Source organism: Drosophila elegans, unplaced genomic scaffold (genome assembly GCF_018152505.1).
Source record: "Drosophila elegans isolate 14027-0461.03 unplaced genomic scaffold, ASM1815250v1 contig_349, whole genome shotgun sequence".
In the NCBI taxonomy this organism is placed as follows: domain Eukaryota; kingdom Metazoa; phylum Arthropoda; class Insecta; order Diptera; family Drosophilidae; genus Drosophila; species Drosophila elegans.
Window position 1 is genome coordinate 980,720 of NW_024545729.1, and position 17,296 is coordinate 998,015.

At 38.3% G+C, this 17,296-nt stretch overlaps 1 protein-coding gene across 4 annotated transcripts in view; it reads left to right on the forward strand.

Moving 5' to 3' along the window:
- Window positions 1-430: 430 nt before the first annotated feature.
- LOC108145275 (zinc finger protein 2) overlaps window positions 431-17,296 on the forward strand; it is a 55,233-nt gene continuing 38,367 nt past the window's right edge. For all 4 annotated transcript variants that reach the window (XR_001774398.2, XM_017270570.2, XM_017270568.2 and 1 more), the window contains exons 1-2: window positions 431-507; window positions 2,895-3,181. The gene's annotated coding sequence lies outside the window, so the exon portion shown is untranslated. The remainder of the gene's footprint in view (window positions 508-2,894; window positions 3,182-17,296) is intronic.

Sequence of the window (17,296 nt, forward strand, 5' to 3'; positions counted from 1 at the left end):
CTTTAACATCCGTCGGCAGTAATACAAAAATAATGAAAGATGATTGCTCAAGCTGCACCCACACAAAACAAAGGTACGCAGCCATACAAACATACAAACATACACACACACACACACACCCGGGGACAGACAGAAATTAAGGAGGAAAAGAGAGGGTCGCTGTGAGAGCATAAGGCACAGCACATTGGTACATTGTTTTATCACCTCAGCTCCCGTCTCGCTCTTTTGTAATTACCACTCTGCGTGGCAATAATTACCCCATTACGGAAATCTCACAGCGAAGAGACTCTCAGTCTCTCTCCAATCTTGCCTTATACGCATGATTCGATTTCGTTTCGTTTGGTTTGGGGTTCGGTTCGGCTTTCAGAACGGCTGAGCCCGAGACGAGAGCGCCGGAGAGCGGCAAAGAGCGGCGGAGAGCGCGCGTGACGTTAGGCTAGTAAACAAGTAAGCCTGCCTCGGCTCAGTCGAAAAAAAACGTTGAATGAGTCAGATGCGGGTCGGATGGTGAGTTCTGAGTTCTAAGTGCTCGGATGAGATGCGGTTTCGATGTAGATCTCCATGGCGATGCCGTTGGCGTGACTGTGACTGTGACAGTGATTGTGGATGTGACTGTGACTGTGACTGTGACTATCCGCTGGTTCATTGTGCTTTGTAAAGCGTCAAAAAGTGCAATAAGAAACAACCAAAAAGTGAAACCCAATGCCCACTGTGATCTCGAAAAGAGATGTAGAATGTGTCTTGCCACCTATGAATACCCAATCCCAATCGCCAGGATAGTGATATCTGCTTTCGAAGTGGGTGCGCGTCGTTATCGCGCGTCTGTCTACCTGATTCTATGCCACTTAGCATTCACACGCTTTGGGTTGTGTTGTGCGCCGAACAGTGATGTTCACAGAAAAAGTTGATAAATTATGGATCTGCAAATGAAGAGAGAAGAAGTGGTAAACTGTAAACAGTAACCAGCAACCAGTGAATTGCGAGGCGAGATTGCAATTCAGCGATTGTCTGCATGAGATGCATCCAGTTCGTTGCTGCTACATGGCGAAATCTAATCAAATCAAAAATTTAATGTATAGGTGCATGGTAACATTGCAGTCCTGTGCACAAAACAATACACTCACCCTTATCTTTATGTACTTGTGTATGTGTGCATAGCAACAATAGCAACAATAACAACAACAAGAACAACAAGAACAACGCCAACGACAACGACAAGAGCAGAATTTCATTTCAATATTACTGAAAAGAGATGGCGAATCGTCGTATCGTATTAAAAAAATATCGAAGCAAACAAAACGGGGAATCCGTCCGGGGAAAGTTTTTTATTTTTAATTGCATTACGGGCCGAGCCGAACAGAGCCGAGTACATCCGATCCGTGCCGAGCGGAAGGAGGGTGCGCGAAAGTAAATCGAAGGAAAGGAACGGAACGGAAAGGAAAGGAGCTAAAAAGAGCGCGCCGCAGGAAAAGGGTGCTAGACTGCTGTTGGATGTTCTCTATGAATTGCTTTCAACGATTTAATGAGCACGTGGTCCACGAGAGTGTATGCAAAAATGAATGCCTCCTCTCTCTCAGGCTCTGTCTCTATTTCTGTCCCTGTCGCGGCGGCTCTCCCCTCTCTGTCTGGCGCTTTGTACTGGAAAGGACGGTACGGGACGGGACGGGACGGTACGGGACGGGATGGGGGGAAGGAGCAGCATTGAAAGTCGGAAAGTACGGGACCAGAAGTTTCCACTTGTGACTGTGCTTGTAACTGTGCGTGTGTGTATAAAAAAGAGACAACTGTCTCGCTTGCGCCATAAGCAGCCAACTAGGAGTAAAAGTGTTGATATTAAAAATGCAAAAACGCAAAAAGTTGGCAAATTAAATCGCTGGGCGTAACGCGCGCGTATACACCCAACCATAACCGTACACCCCTGCACCCCTGCACTCACCCACACACATCATTCGACTAACTCGCTCGTTTCGCTCTCACATACACATGCACGTACACTCATCGACTCGGCGGCAGAAGTATGTGCACATGCAGATGTGCATACATTGTCGTTGTGTACTTTCATATATGGATGTACACATAAGTGTGAGCTATTTAAATTATTTTGCAGTCATTCGTCTAACCGTATGCGAATAGATGTGTGCATGTGCGTGTGCTTGTGCGAGTAAGAAGCCTTGACAAGTCGTCGATAATCCTTTGATCTGCGTAAATGCATACATTTTCATATGCGCGATGCGAAGTGACACAAAAAGCGAAATTAACGCATTTCCGACCGACTCCTTGCCGAAAACGCGCCAACTCTTGTGCCCTCAACGGGTAGCTGCAGCGGTAGGTCGATCACCTTTCGCCTTTCGCCTGTCACCTGTCACTGGTCACGGCAATTACACCCGCACACACGAGTATATACATATACACTCATTCGTACACCAGCGTTTGCACTTAATTTGGCTCTTTCGAGCCCTGCTGTTGCCTGCTGTTCTCTCCCTAACTTCCCTAACTCTCCCTAACATCCTGCCTCGATATCCTGCCCATGCCTATTTGCCACCTGTCCTTGATGGCTTCACACAAGTGCAAAATCAAAACCGCAGGTCCTTAAGGACAAGGTGTGGCTTGAAAACCGTATTTCGAGTACGGGGTTCGGAAACAGAGTTAAATTACGGGTTATTAAAACGTTTACCATTTTCGTAACAAAACAGTAATATCGAATGGAAATTGAGTTGAAAGACGAAATTTATAGAAATTGTTTCACACTGCGCGTTATTTGGGTTATTTTATTTTGAATCCATACTCATTATGTTTTTAATCTAAGACAAAAATAGTTTTTTTTCGTGCACGGAAGCGTTGTCGAAGCGTTGTGATGAGTTGGTAACAGTATTATCTACTAAACTATCCTCTAGGTGCCGCAGGCCAATGAATTAACTCGCCCACGTCTACAAGCGCTCGATTCAAAAGTTCCTATAATATTTAAGCCTAAGGATAAATCATAACATAGTACAAAACTATCGCCGCTAACTTAAAATAATTAACAACTGAACTAGCTAATAACCCTACAAACTCGAAGTCCAATTATCTATGCGCAAATACAAATACGTTCAACTGAAACTGGCAAAACTCTAAATGCCTTCTCCTGAAGGTCCAACGCTCCAGTCAGCTGATAATGGATTCGACTGCTTTCAGACTTCAGGTAAGTCTTTTATTGGAGGGTTTTTTGTTTTTTTGCTCTTAAATGTAGTTTTTGAGATGAGTTAACATTTTTACTGGGGCATCGAACAGAGAAGCTTATGTCGCCGATACAATTATTGAACAGTATTAATTACACTTGGAAAGTTCAATTTCCGACTTAATTACATCTTAATGCAGTGATGTTCCGTACTCAACCGGCCCGATGAACGGCTTTACCTATCTCGAGTATATTTTATTTGACTATATATCAAAATACATAAGATATTAAGAAATAATCATTTTTTATGCTTATAAGCAAACTGATTTTGCAACTGAGAATCTTATGGTTTGTTCTTCATTTGAAATTATCTAAAAGAACAGTATTAAGTTTATTGTCCGACCAAAAGTCTTTAATTTTTTTAAACTTTGTTAATATTAAATTTTATATGGTATTATCAAAAGTTTATATGAGAAAAAGTCCTTTTGAAGGTAAACAGAGGTCTGTCATTGGGCGGTGAATGCTATTTTCGGTTATATCTATCGAGACCAATGTTCTAAATTGAACAATTATTTTATAAGTTATAAGCATAAATACAAATTTTGTATATTTAAAAATTTGAGATATGGTGCGCCCCATTAATCCCTATTATTAATATGGAAACTTCCAGGATCGAGAACGCGGCATTAGTACGACTTTAAACGAAAAAAAGACAAAAACTGTCATTTAACACTTTTTTTTTACACAAATAAAATATTTTAAAAACACTACTGTAACTAAACAAAAAACTAGCTTTGAGTACTTGTCGTTTTCGAGTTATTAATTGAAAACACCGCGTCGAGAACGACTAGAAAAAAAGAACTAATTTTTGACTCCGTTAAACCATAGTAAAATAATGTTGTGTTGGTTTTATTTACCTTGTATTTCGTATACATAAATCGAAATGAAAAACTCGAGGTCATTGTTGGTTATAAGTCTTTGTAAAACAACTCCTTTGATAACTTTCATCAAACTAGCACTTCCTAGGGAGTGATCCCCAAACTAGTTTCATTTGCACGTCACCTCAAACTCTTCAGATTTCTTTGGGTATAATGTAGTTTTCAATGTTTAGACTTCAGTTTGAAATATTAATATTATTTGTTTAATTTTTCAAGATATATCAAAAAAATTTTATTTAAAAAAAACAAAAGTATTTATTTTACACTTATAAATGTATTAGTATTTACAGTATTAAGGAACGCATGTTTAATAATCAAAACAATAGATAATAGGATTATCGGGTCTCATTGACATTCTCATTGCAGCTTTTTTAAGGTACTTCATACGCTTGGCGGGATCGGTTAAAGTTTTTCTAAATAACGTCGGGATGCTTCTATGCTATAATTTTTACTTATCTGCGTAAAAAGTAAGCAATATTGAAAATATTATAAATATTTCTTGAAATCTGACTAGCTTACTATGGAAAACGCGACAAACTCAAGTAGATTTAATGTTGTTTGGATGAAAACAACGTTTTTTCTTTTTTATTTAAATAAAGCACAATTAACTTGGTTTAGATATACATTTTCAGCTTTTTGCGAGGACTGTATTAGCTGTACTGAAAAAAACAGCAACAAAATAGCAGGAGAAAAATACTTAAAAATGTATCATTAATCGATGCATGATTTATCTTTTTTTGTATTTTTGTACTATTTTATGATTGGTTTAAGGATCCTAAACGAACATTGCAATCATTACAACGAACATACAAAAAACTAAAGCAAATACAAAGCCAGCACTTAAAGGTACCATGAATGAAAAAATTCATTTTTCGACTTTCTGTTTAAATATTTCACAACAAAAACAAAAATATGCTGTAAACTTTTTATTTTCTATAAATAAATTTTAGTTTATTAACTTTTAAATTGGGAAATGACCTAGACCCCTAGCCCAAGTTCTTTATTCTAGTCGCTCAGTTTAAACGCTATCTGCATGAACTTTCTCAAACCCACTTTCTTTTGCAGGCAGTAAATCAATATTACCTATAACAAAATAAGGATGTAAATTTTGGAAAGACGAAGTTTATATACTTTTGTAGCTGTTGCAAAAACTAAATATTCTTTATAACAACTATATTCCGATTTTTATGCCTATATAGCAGTAAAGCCTTCATAATTTTCCAATTATTCAATTATTTTTATTGCGGCTATATGATATCGTTGTTCAATTATATTTAACTAAAATTATAATTATAATTATATAATTAAAACCGTATTTCAGAAATAGTAAATTATTCTTTTATACCAAAGTACATTTAAACCAATTGAAAACAGCAAGGTTATAGTTTGTTAAATTTTATTTCACTTTTTCCTATGGTGATATAGTTGTCCGATCCCTTTATACTTTATAGGGTTGGAAATGTCTCCTTCAATTCGTTGCAAACTTCTGACTGAAATTATTAAACCCTCTGCAAGGGTAAAATAAGTAAAAATCCTGTTGTTTTCTGAGAAACAAATCAGAGTTTTCAAACAAATAAGTATTATATTTTTGATATTGTCAAATCTAGCCTGGATTAAATGTGCTTTAAAATGGGTTTCATATGAGAACCGAGAACCGAGACACAGCCAAGCTAAGCGCGCCAATTAAAACGTAGCGGCAAGTGGTAGCAAAACACCCTTTGGGCCCTGTTAATTACAAGCAGCCATCTAATTAGCCAATGACGATGGAGCTGGCCGAGCGAGGGAGAAGGGGTTACTTGTCGCTTTCGGTTGGAGGCTGAAGTTAGTTCAACGAACGAACCGAGCTCTGCCGAAATAAGCCGAACGGAGAAGAACAAAGCGGAGCAGAGCAACACTGAGTTGAGAAGCCCAAATCAGCCTAGTAATTAAGCACAGACAAAGGCAATGATGACGGCAGCGAAACGCACAGAGAGCTTAATGCCCCGCTCTTTTGCTGTTAAGTCTCAGATGATGCCGGCGCAGAAACAGTGGGAAAACGGGTCAGGAACAGCGGAAACGGAACCAAAAGAAGAGTGAAGCAACTGTGCGCGGTTGTCGCTAAAGTGCGACTTGATTGGTCGGTTGTCGCTTGCCGCTTGCTAAAGTCCTCATCTTCTCTGCTCTCCGCTCCTCTCCGCTTCGTTTCTTCTCGCAGTTTCTCTCCTCTTTGTCGACTCCCCAACACTCTTCCGCACCTGCCGTCCCAATCCTTTGTGGGTGTATTGGGTTCGCTGTTAGTGTTTTCGTCATGTGTGGGTGGCTGGATGGCTGGGTGGGTGGTTCATAGAGTAGAGTTAATTGACGCCTTTCGAATCACACCCCATTCGCGTTGTCACTGGCTGGGAGTCGGCATACGTGATTCGTTGCGGCCAGCAGCGCACCACCCCCACCCTCCCCGCCGAGGAGAGAATGAGCATTCGGCTTGGCAAAATGTTAATTACTGGCCAACCAATTAAGCACCAATGTTATACCCATACCCAAACCGCCTCTCTCGCACGCTCTCGCTCGCTCCCTAGCACTTGCTACTTGCTCGTGTTTTGTCTCGCCGCCACCCGTTGCACACACAAGAACACTCGAGCTTTGAGTTATGTACATATGTAAGGTACTGGCACTGGAATTCGTATATGTATGTACATACCATACACACATACGTACATATATAAATGGACGTAATTCGTGGGCGCTCGCATGAGAACCAATTAAATGAAAGTTTTGCCTGGTAAATGGGTAAATAAAGCAAAGCAAAGCAAAGCAAAGCAAAGCATGAGCACTAGCAGCGGATGGGTACATACTTGGCCCCTACTAATTGCTACTTATATTGCTGTTCTGTGGCTCTCCTTGCCGCTCATGCATTTGGACAATGTGGGTATCTAAACAACCATCATCCCTCAATCAGGACCTCAGTTCCGCCTTCGCCCAAGCGATTGCTTCTCGCCAAGGATAAAGTCAAATTTCAAAGGAAAGACGCAAAAATCGATAATGACGAGCAACGAAATTAAAATAAAAAAGACTTCGGAATCACAATAAACAACAAACGAGAATTCCTCCTTTTAGAAGATGGGTGTATGTTCTAGCTGAATGTACATATGTATGTACATGTACACACATATATGTGTGCTCATATATTCTGACTGCTCATGTAACATTTACAGGCCGTGTCTGTGTGTTTGAGTGAGTCTGCCTCTGTGCAGTGGGGGTGAATAGGTCGAATATATGTCTGCATGTGTGCATACAAATGTAAATGAGCTGAATGGGTGAATGGTGGTGATGGCTTGGGCTTGGGCTTGGGTCACATTAGAGCGCCCTCCTTTTACACTGCGGCATACATATGAACATTTGCATGTATGTATGTATGTATGCGGGAACCCAATTAAGGCATGCTCCACCAAAAAATCCAAGTCATTCTCCTTATTTTCCAAATACTATGCAAGATAAAAATTTGTTTTTAACTCAGCATTCTCTTATTTAATGATTGTCTTTTTTATTCGCTAGGTAGGACATTATACAGTTTTGCGATTTTCAACGTTGGCTGCAAACAAGGCAAAGATGCCAGAAAAGTATTTTTGCAGAACCCCATTAACGTTCTCGCAGTAAAATAGCTTGGTGGTTAGGGTGGTTTCTCCCAAAATATGAAATGATTCAAAAAAGTGCGGAAATTAACATAATAAAAAATATCTTAGACCAGCAAAATATGAAGAAAAAATTGAAAGAGAGACAGAGAGAGAGAGAGAGAAAGAAAGAGAGAGGGAGAGGGAGGGAGGGAGAGACGGAGAGTACGAAAAAAAAACAACAGAAGGAGCTCGAAATGTGTGTTTCAATGCTCCTTGGAATACCACGTTCGCGTAATTGTGTTCTTTATGCTCCTTCTTCTTCTCGTACTCCATTTGCCCATCAGCGCCTTAGTCTCCTGTCTCTTTCGCTCGGGCCTCAGACCCACTCCCACTCCGACTCCCACTCCCACACCCACAAGTCCAAGTGCTGTGCTTTACTGCGTTGTTGTTATAAGAGACGACGACGACGACGACGACGGCGACGACGACCCCGGTTAGAGAGGGCCGAAAATATGCAGAAAGAGACACCATCATCTGCTGAGGCAGACGCTGAGATACTGGCGCAGCAGCGCATTATGTATAAATTATTTATTTACATTTACATTATATTTGTACTCGCGCATTGCTCGCTGGGGTGGTGTGCTGTGCGGCGTTGTGGCGTTGTGGGCGTAGATATATTTCTCCCGGGACGAAGACAAACGACGGGTCGCCACAGTGTCTCCTCCAGGAAGCTACAGCCTTTCCCTCCGCTCCCTCCCCCCGCTCCCGATCCCCTCGTTGCAGAGCAAGGCCTGCTGCGTGAGTGCGCATACAATTACAATTAGGGCGCAGAGACATAAACGCACACCAGCTTACGAAAAGGGGTACGCGAAACGAGACCCTAACAACAGCAACAACAACAACGACAACAACAACAACAACAACAAGGATGAAAATGAAAATTAGCAACAAAGCCGAACCCGAGACAAAAAACCAAAACCGAATACTCTGCTCGGAGAACCTGTTTTAATTTTGCTGCTGCTGTGCTGTTGCTGCGGTGGTGCACATTTCTCAAATGGCAAAACTGATTTTTGCTTGGGAGAACTGATGGAAAGGGGGAAAGGGGAGGAAAGCGAAGAGAGATCCGCCTTGGTAATAATGAAGTTTGGCTCTCTCTAGCTCCCGCTCTCTCTTTTCATGTTCGCCAATATTAATTAAAATAAGAGTTTCTCCCTTGCGTTCTCTCCTCGCCTCGCCTCTCCTCTCCTCTCCTCTTCTTCCTGCTCTACCGCCCCCACTTTCCCCCTCAGGAGGACAGAACGTTACGCTCTGTGGTATTGTCTCGCATCTCTTTCTATCTCTTAAGCGCTAACACACACCTATATGCGGGCGAAGGCCATCTATGCGAGCGTGAGCGAGACAGAGTGCGGTGGCAATGATTTAGTCGTTCTCATTGTTTTTTGCTTGTTTGGATAAATGAGATTGGATTGGTAGGGGAGGAGAGTTGATGCTGCTGCTGCTGCTGCTGCTACATTTGCTTGACTTTCCTTTTCTCTCGCGCTTTCAAGGGGTTTCGCTCTTCTCCGCTCTCAATTATCCCAGCTCGCTCGTAGGTAACCCTAAACCTAATCCCGAGCACTGAGCGCGTCAATGAATGTGGATGTGGATGTGGATGTGGATGCGGATGGGAGTGTGAACGCTCGGTAAAAAACAAACAAGCGTACGCGCTGAATAGGCGTGGCGTAAAAAATGGACCGATGCAGACTCTGACTTTGATTGCGACTCAGAGTCAGAGTCAGAGTCAGAATCAAACGACCGACGAGGACCTTGCGATACAAATCTGCATATCATATGTAATTGCCAGCCATTAAAAGTGCTCCCAGCGCATGTGTACAAATACGTGTATACATATGCATGTATGTACATACAGATGTGAGCCTGTTGGCTAAATCTTTGTGCTCGGCTCCTCATATGCAAACATTATGCATGCAGCACACAAACGCCCATATTTCTATCCTTGTGTGTGTATGTGTGTCTGAACGTGTGCGACTCCCTTCCCATTCCTTCCCCCTTTCTTCCCCCTCGGAAAACTTTTTGCTCACACAGAAAGTGGCATATAAATCGCACTCAGCCAGAGACAGTGTGTGTGTGTAGCGTGTGAGCTGAGCATTTCGCACACCACTGCGGTCGTCGACTACCGCATAGCATCTTCTGATTGGTCGTTTAAATGTGCGCTGAGTGCTCCCGCAACCCCCCGCAGCTCCACCCCCGCGCCACATCTTGCCTTCTTGCTCTTCCCTCGGCGACTGCATTAATTACGATTCCCACATACATACAGCAGCCGAGTTCCGAGTAATTTAATTGGTCGAGCCGTTTTCGAGCTGGGAGAAAATCTTAAAAGATTGAAATACAGAAGAGCTCGCCCTCAATCCAACAGTATATCCTTATAATCCATATAACTCTTTCTTATTTAATAAATCTAATATTAAACAAAAAACAACGAGATAATACAGGACTATAAAAACTTAAGTGAATATAATTTCCTAAATAATAAAATAAAGGAATGAAAATAACTTAGGCTTAAAGCTTTTTTCGATGCACTTTATATGGTCGCATTGCTCCAGCTTACGTTCAAGTTGTATATTATAAAATATATCCTCTAGGTTAGGTAGTAATATTTTGGTCAGATGTTTCCCACGCAGAAAACGAGACTTTTAAACCTTATGAAGATCTTGATCAGCACCGCTTCTCTCAGTTTAAAAGTTAAAGGTGTGCAACTATTCCAATAGTTGTCTGTCTTTTAAATATAAATATACAACACTCAAAACGGTAGGGTGCACTGTGAACGGCAGTTTATGTAGTGACAAAGTGATCAGAAAAACTTGACTACTGTCTATAACCTCAGAATTTGACGGTCGATTGGCGGTTTCCTCATAAACGGCGCTAACTAGCTATTTATAAAAGTGGGGTTTTGGTACACCCAACAATAAAAAGTCTCTTTCGGAAATTATTATCCAACAAAAAAAGTAACTTCTTTCCGTTGCTTAAAGACTTTTTCAAATTTTTTTAAGTGAATGTAAAAATAATTTTCTTTTATTAAACAAATAACTTAAAAGTTTCAAATGTTTATTTTAAATTTATTAATTAATTGAACGCGACGAGAAAGCCCTTTCACATACCTTCTAAATTTATATTTTTTAAGTTCCCGAGGTTCAAACGGACGAAGTGACGACTCAGTAATTTTGTATATGTAAAAGTATATGCTCTACTTTGGAAATAATAGTACGAGTTCAACCACGAAATGCTTGGCGAATCAATAAATAAATAGATTTGGAACATTTTCAGTGTGTCGATAGATATTGACAAAAAAAAATATATGGATAAGTCGTAAGTTTCTCCAGAGTTTTACGATTTGTGCCCGTTATAGTGGACATACTTTTAAAATAGTATTGCGTCGTTGGAATCCTCCTGTTCAGTTTTAAAGATCTTGTAGCTTAGGACGGACATGACTGGATCAACACTGATCCTCATGAAGAGGGTATAAACTAAATTGAACCCACAAACAGTATACAAACGACGACATTCAGAAATTGAAATATCGACTAGTCCAGTAATAATAATATATATAAATTAATTCCACATTGAGGATAGAGGTGCGTTCACATAAACATTAATTCAAAAGGCATAACCTTTTCTGTTTTACACCAAATATGTACTTTAATCAAAATACAAATTATAATGAATCTGCTGAGCTCGATTTGATCAACGATAATGATCCACCACGTAAGAGATTTCATTTTTGAGCCTTAAAAGCACAAGAGCGATGGGATTCTTGTATTTTGGTACAATTTTTAACGAAGTAATTGGAAAGATGTCTAAAAATGTTGTCAATGAGTTCAATTTTCTGAAAACGCTCTCGAAGTGGTACACTTTAATCAGATTGGGAGTCTGTAACACAGTGCTATCAACATTACCAGTCGGACTTACAATCCTCAAACTTCTCTAACTTGAAGTCGAATAAAATGTATAAAACGTGGTGCAGTTATACATAAATGTTAATCCTTAAGTTGGTTTATTCCTTAACAGGGAATAATTAATTCAAGGGAATTAATATTACAAATTTCTGGAATATTATTTAGAATTTACTGGTCATTCCAGTCACAAGCAGACTCAAAATAATCCGAGAAAAAGGAAGCAAATAAGTTTGCAATATTCGTCCAAGAATTATCGGTAGCATTGTTATTTGACATAGTTGTCGGTAGGGAAGAAGATTTCTTTAAATTAATAAAGCGCTAGAGCACATTTTGATTGGACTTTAAGCTATTTCCCATTTGAATCTTAATTTTTAAGTTGGCCATTTCATTGCAGGCTTTAATATGCAGATAAAATCGGTTAAGCGTTGGTTGTTTATCTACGAATTTCACCTCGTCCTTTGGCTGGCAAGTGTGAGACACAATCAGCAGGACTCACGTGATGGCCAAGTGGCGCGTCGACAGTTGTGAGTGGGTCAAGATACATGTACGTACGCGTACATACATATGTATGCATGTATGTACGTGTACGTGTACGTGTACGTGTACCTTTAACTTGACCACTGCTTGTTGGCTTGTGTTTGTCTTCGACTTGTGTTGTGTTTGTGTTTGTGTTTGCGTTTGCGTTTGCGTGAGCATGTGCGTGTGTTTTAGCACCTACTCTCCGTTTCATTGAGTTAGTGCTGCTTTTATCTTTACGGTCAATAAAGGTTTCGACCGCTCCCCTTCTAGAAGTGGCTGTTTTCTTGTTCTGTTCTGGTGTTCTGGTGTTCTTGTGTTCTGGTCTTCCTGTTACTTTTCTAAGGTTATAACTTGCGGGAAGGGAAGGGAAGGAGGCAAACACACCACACACCACACCACACACACATACATTCCACATACATGAACTTGTGTAATTCGGCTTGTTGAATGCTGAACTTGATAAATGCCCCAAAACATTCCAAATCGCCTCGAATGCACGGCTTTTGAAACACTATTTACGTAATTCAGAGGTAAGGGACATTATGGGCTCTTCCCGACTTTGGGATACCCACAAATTATAATTATTCACACCATTTGATGGTAAATGTTTTCAAAACGAACTTATCGAATTTTAAAGCATTAACTAATGTAAGCGAGCCACGTTTAAAAAAAAAGTGCGTTTTGTCGGGTATCCTAACAATTTGGAATTTGATCCTAAGTGCAAATAAAAGGGCATCGGAACACGACATAGTAGTTGCTTTAGTAGTATATTAAGAGTATGCTTTACTAGTTGAAAAGTATTTAAGGGGTAGAAGCCTTTTCTTCAAAAGGTCAAGGTCACTATGCTTATTTTGAAATGAAATAGCAAAAAAACGGGTATCAACTGGTCCAGGCACCTTCTTCCAAACAAAAATACTGTGTTAATATATGTTTTACAAATAGTCTTTAGCAGGGGTCGAAAACGTTGTTGAATATTAAAATCACCGTGAAGGAATTAGCTCAATTTATATTAATGTTCTTTATTATGTGTTCTTTATATTTTTAAAATTGTTATTCAAATATAAAAATCACCATGAAAGAATAAACATAATGTTCATGTATGTTCTACATTTTATACGATTTTAATTGTTTTTACCCTTGCAGAGGGTATAATAAAGGACATGAAGAGTAAGGCAAGTACAGGTATATACAAAAAGCATTATTTCGAATCAATAATGTCGTGTTACCATTAATACAAGATCATTGGGTTAATTAATAAACCTCTATTGCTCAATTTTGTCTACATCGCACGATTGAAAATGCTGTTTAATAAATAAACAAAATCAAAACGCCAAACCAAAAAGGGGAACTAAATCACCGATATTTAATTGAATTATAATTACACACTAATTAGCCAGCCTCATTTATTTCGCTGCTCTAATCGGAACCACCCTCGTAACTGTCAAGTTTTAATTGGGTGGCCACGACGATGCGGGGAAGTTGGGGATAAAGCAGACATTGGTTGGCCAATAAGAGCCTGAAATGTTCTTGGTTGGAAGAATAACATAATGAATTTCAGCTTATTTCAAAGTTCGATTTAAAATCAAAGAGATTGATTTCTCACGAAAAAAAAAATGCAAAAGAAAGTTTGTTAAAAGCTGTAGTACTAAGTAAAAATAAATACCATAAAGTATAAAATTGGTTAAGATTAGAGTTTTTTTAAGTTAATTACAATTCAGCAGAGTACAACTCAGAACAATCAAAGCGCGGCTGCTAACGACGGACGATTAAAAAAGAGAAACAACCCGTAGAGAAGTCAGATAAACACTCTGACAGACCAGCCAACATTTTCAACGAATTTTGAATTTAATGTGCCCCTAATTACAGTTACCGTATAATTATTAGAGAAATTATTATTAAATTGGCGAATCATTATTACCCTCTTCTTCGACTTATATCACAAACACTAGCCAACTTGGAAGGGTGCAGACAAATTATGTGTTTGTGTACATCCGTGAATGTGCCAGAGAAAATATCAAGAGGAAGTCAAGGTAGCGTCGAACCCTAACGTTTTTATTCACGCAAGAATTTCTAAAGTGCTGAATCCATTGGTAAATGCTGTATTTTTTATAAGGGTGGTCATCAACTTAGTGATAAAACATGTGGATAATATGAACGTCAAAATTCAGATATACAGCATCCACCGGAAAAACACTTATGGTTCTTTGCTGAAATTCGGGCCGCTGCTCCATACAAGTTCAGCTTGTTGACCTTTCAGCAGTTCAGCTACCCAGAGGCTTATAAAAATGTTATTGCTGAGTATCCAGGGTTGTCGCTCTTTTCTACTAAAATTGAGAAGGAAACACTAGTCCCAAAATGACGTAAAATCACCAAATATACGCAAATAAAGAAGTTTAGGCATTTCCTCGAACTCAAGCAAAAGCTAAGACAACAGGAAAGGAAGCAAACCTGCAGGTCTTGCAAACATGAAACATTCTTTAAAACATTTAATGTTGATTTATTTGCGTATATGTTTAAAAACATGGAAAGCTTTAATGATTTTTCAGCTGATTCATGATTCGGTCGTTCCTGTAGCAGCTAAATAATATCGTGTTCCGTTTTGAATAAAAATAAAGGATTCTTGTAAACTATCAAATTATTACTATGAAAAGTTATTTTTTTTGTATTTTTTTTTATTTGAATATTTTGATTGTTTTCATGGGAGCTATATGATATAGTCGTCCGATTTAGATGATATCTAAAAAAATAAATCGGAAATATTTATTTATATTTCCGATTGGTTCTATGGGAGTTATATGCTATAGTCGTCCGATCCGGCTCAGTCCGACCCATGTACTACCTGCAATAGGAAGACAACTTTTGGGAAAGTTTCAATGACTAGAAGAAACGGACGGACAGACGGACGGACTCTCCTAGTGTTGCTAATCAAAAAAATATATACTTTGTAGGGTCGGATATGCTTCCTTCACTGCGTTGCAAACTTCTGACTGAAATTATAATACCCTCTGCAAGGGTATAAAAAACTGAGTTAATATATAGCACACAGAAAATTCTGACGTTCAGAAATTAAGAATTTGAATTCTCAACTTGAGGATATACTCATTTTGAGTACAGATTTTGCCCAAGAACTCACATTAAGAATATTTGTACTCATTAAAAAAAATCATTAAACTGAGGCTATACGAATACGAATTAACCTATTCAAAGAGAATAGTGCGTGGACGAGTGGTTAAGGCTTACATCTAGAATGCGAAAGGTAAATAAAACTATTTCGTAACTAAAATGACTTCATTTAAAACGTAAATAAATAATAATATGTACAACATTTAATTATGATGTATTATGTTTACAAAGAATAAATTTAGCTCCACAAGTGGACAACAAAATCCGACGCTAGTGCTCAAATTAAATTCTATATGTATGTAAAACAAACAATAAAATTTAAAGAAAATGTTAGTTACATTTTCTACTTGAAAAAAACATATATGCACTCAATTTAAGTTTTTGCATTCTTGAAAATTTGTACTCAAACTGAGTAAAATGGACTAAAAGTGAGAATTTTGGCCTTTGATTTTTTTTGAGTACGAATATTCTCAGATTGAGTGGACTTGATTAATTTTCTCTGTGCAGGCGTAACGGCTATTTGAATATACAATTTGAAATTTGACATTTTTAGCAGTAAACATTTTCTTCTAAATTTTCAGCAATTGAATTGAAATAATCATTTAAGTTTAATCAAATTTTGAAAATATAAGTATAAGTATGTTCTAAATTTGTAATTGTTAAAACCATTTGAAAATGCAACCAACTGTGACCAGCTATATAAAAATAACTGTATACTTGCCGCTAGGATAGTAAATAAAAATTCTAATAACATGAGTTTTAAAAGCCCAATAAAGGAATGTTTTATATTTTTCAAAATGTCGAATTTGTTGTGCAACTTACTTTTTACACATGTTATATAGATAGGCACCTTAAATAAAATGTCATATCTTCACATATGACATTTGTGGGAAAATCAACGAAAAAATATCCTTAACCGAAAATATAATTAATAACATACTTACTAAATCGCTTCATCCGCAGTAACTTTTTCAGTTTTATTTCGATTTACTTGAAATCTTGACATTGAAATCTTAAAGCATAGATTAAAAAAAAAAATTAAAATAAGTTACTTCAAACTTTGAGGACGTGCTATTAAACATTTGTTCATTTCATATTTGCTGTTAATGACCGAAAATGATTAAGCAGATGATACAATTGCAGAGGGTATTATAATTTCAGTCAGAAGTTTGTAACGCAGTGAAGGAGACATTCCTACCCTATAAAGTATATATATTCTTGATCAGCATCACTAGGAGAGTCGATCTAACCATGTCCGTCTGTCCGTCAGTTTCAAATAGTCTCTCAATTTAAAAGCTGTCTGCATGGAACTTTATAAAAGGTTGTCTTTCTATTGCAAGTAGTACATAAGTCGAAACGAGCCGGATCGGTCGACTATAGCAAAAATCGGAAAAATAAATGACAAAAAATTATATCTATGCCGTTTTTAATTTTTTATACCCTTGCAGAGGGTATTATAATTTCAGTCAGAAGTTTGCAACGCAGTGAAGGAGACATCTCCGACCCTATAAAGTATATATATTCTTGATCAGCATCACTAGCAGAGTCGATCTAGCCATGTCCGTCTGTCCGTCCGTCTGTCCGTCTGTCCGTCCGTTTATATGCAAACTAGTCTCTCAGTTTTAAAGCTATCTGCATGAAACTTTCCCAAAAGTTGTCTTTCTATTGCAGGTAGTATATAAGTCGGAACGAGCCGGATCGGACGACTATAGCATATAGCTCCCATAGGAACAATCGGAAAAATAAATGAAAAAAATTATAACTTTGCTGTTTTTTAATTTTTTTTTTAGTCCTTCGACATTTAGTAACGGTTAAATATTTCCGATTTACGGTTTAAATTATATCAAAATCGGACGACTATAGCATATAGCTCTCATAGGAACAATCGGAAAAATAAATGAAAAAATTATAACTTTTCTGTTTTTTTATTTTTTGTTCAGTTCTTCGACATAAAGCAATGGTTACATATTTCAGAATTATGGTTTAGATTTTATCAAAATCGGACGGCTATATGAA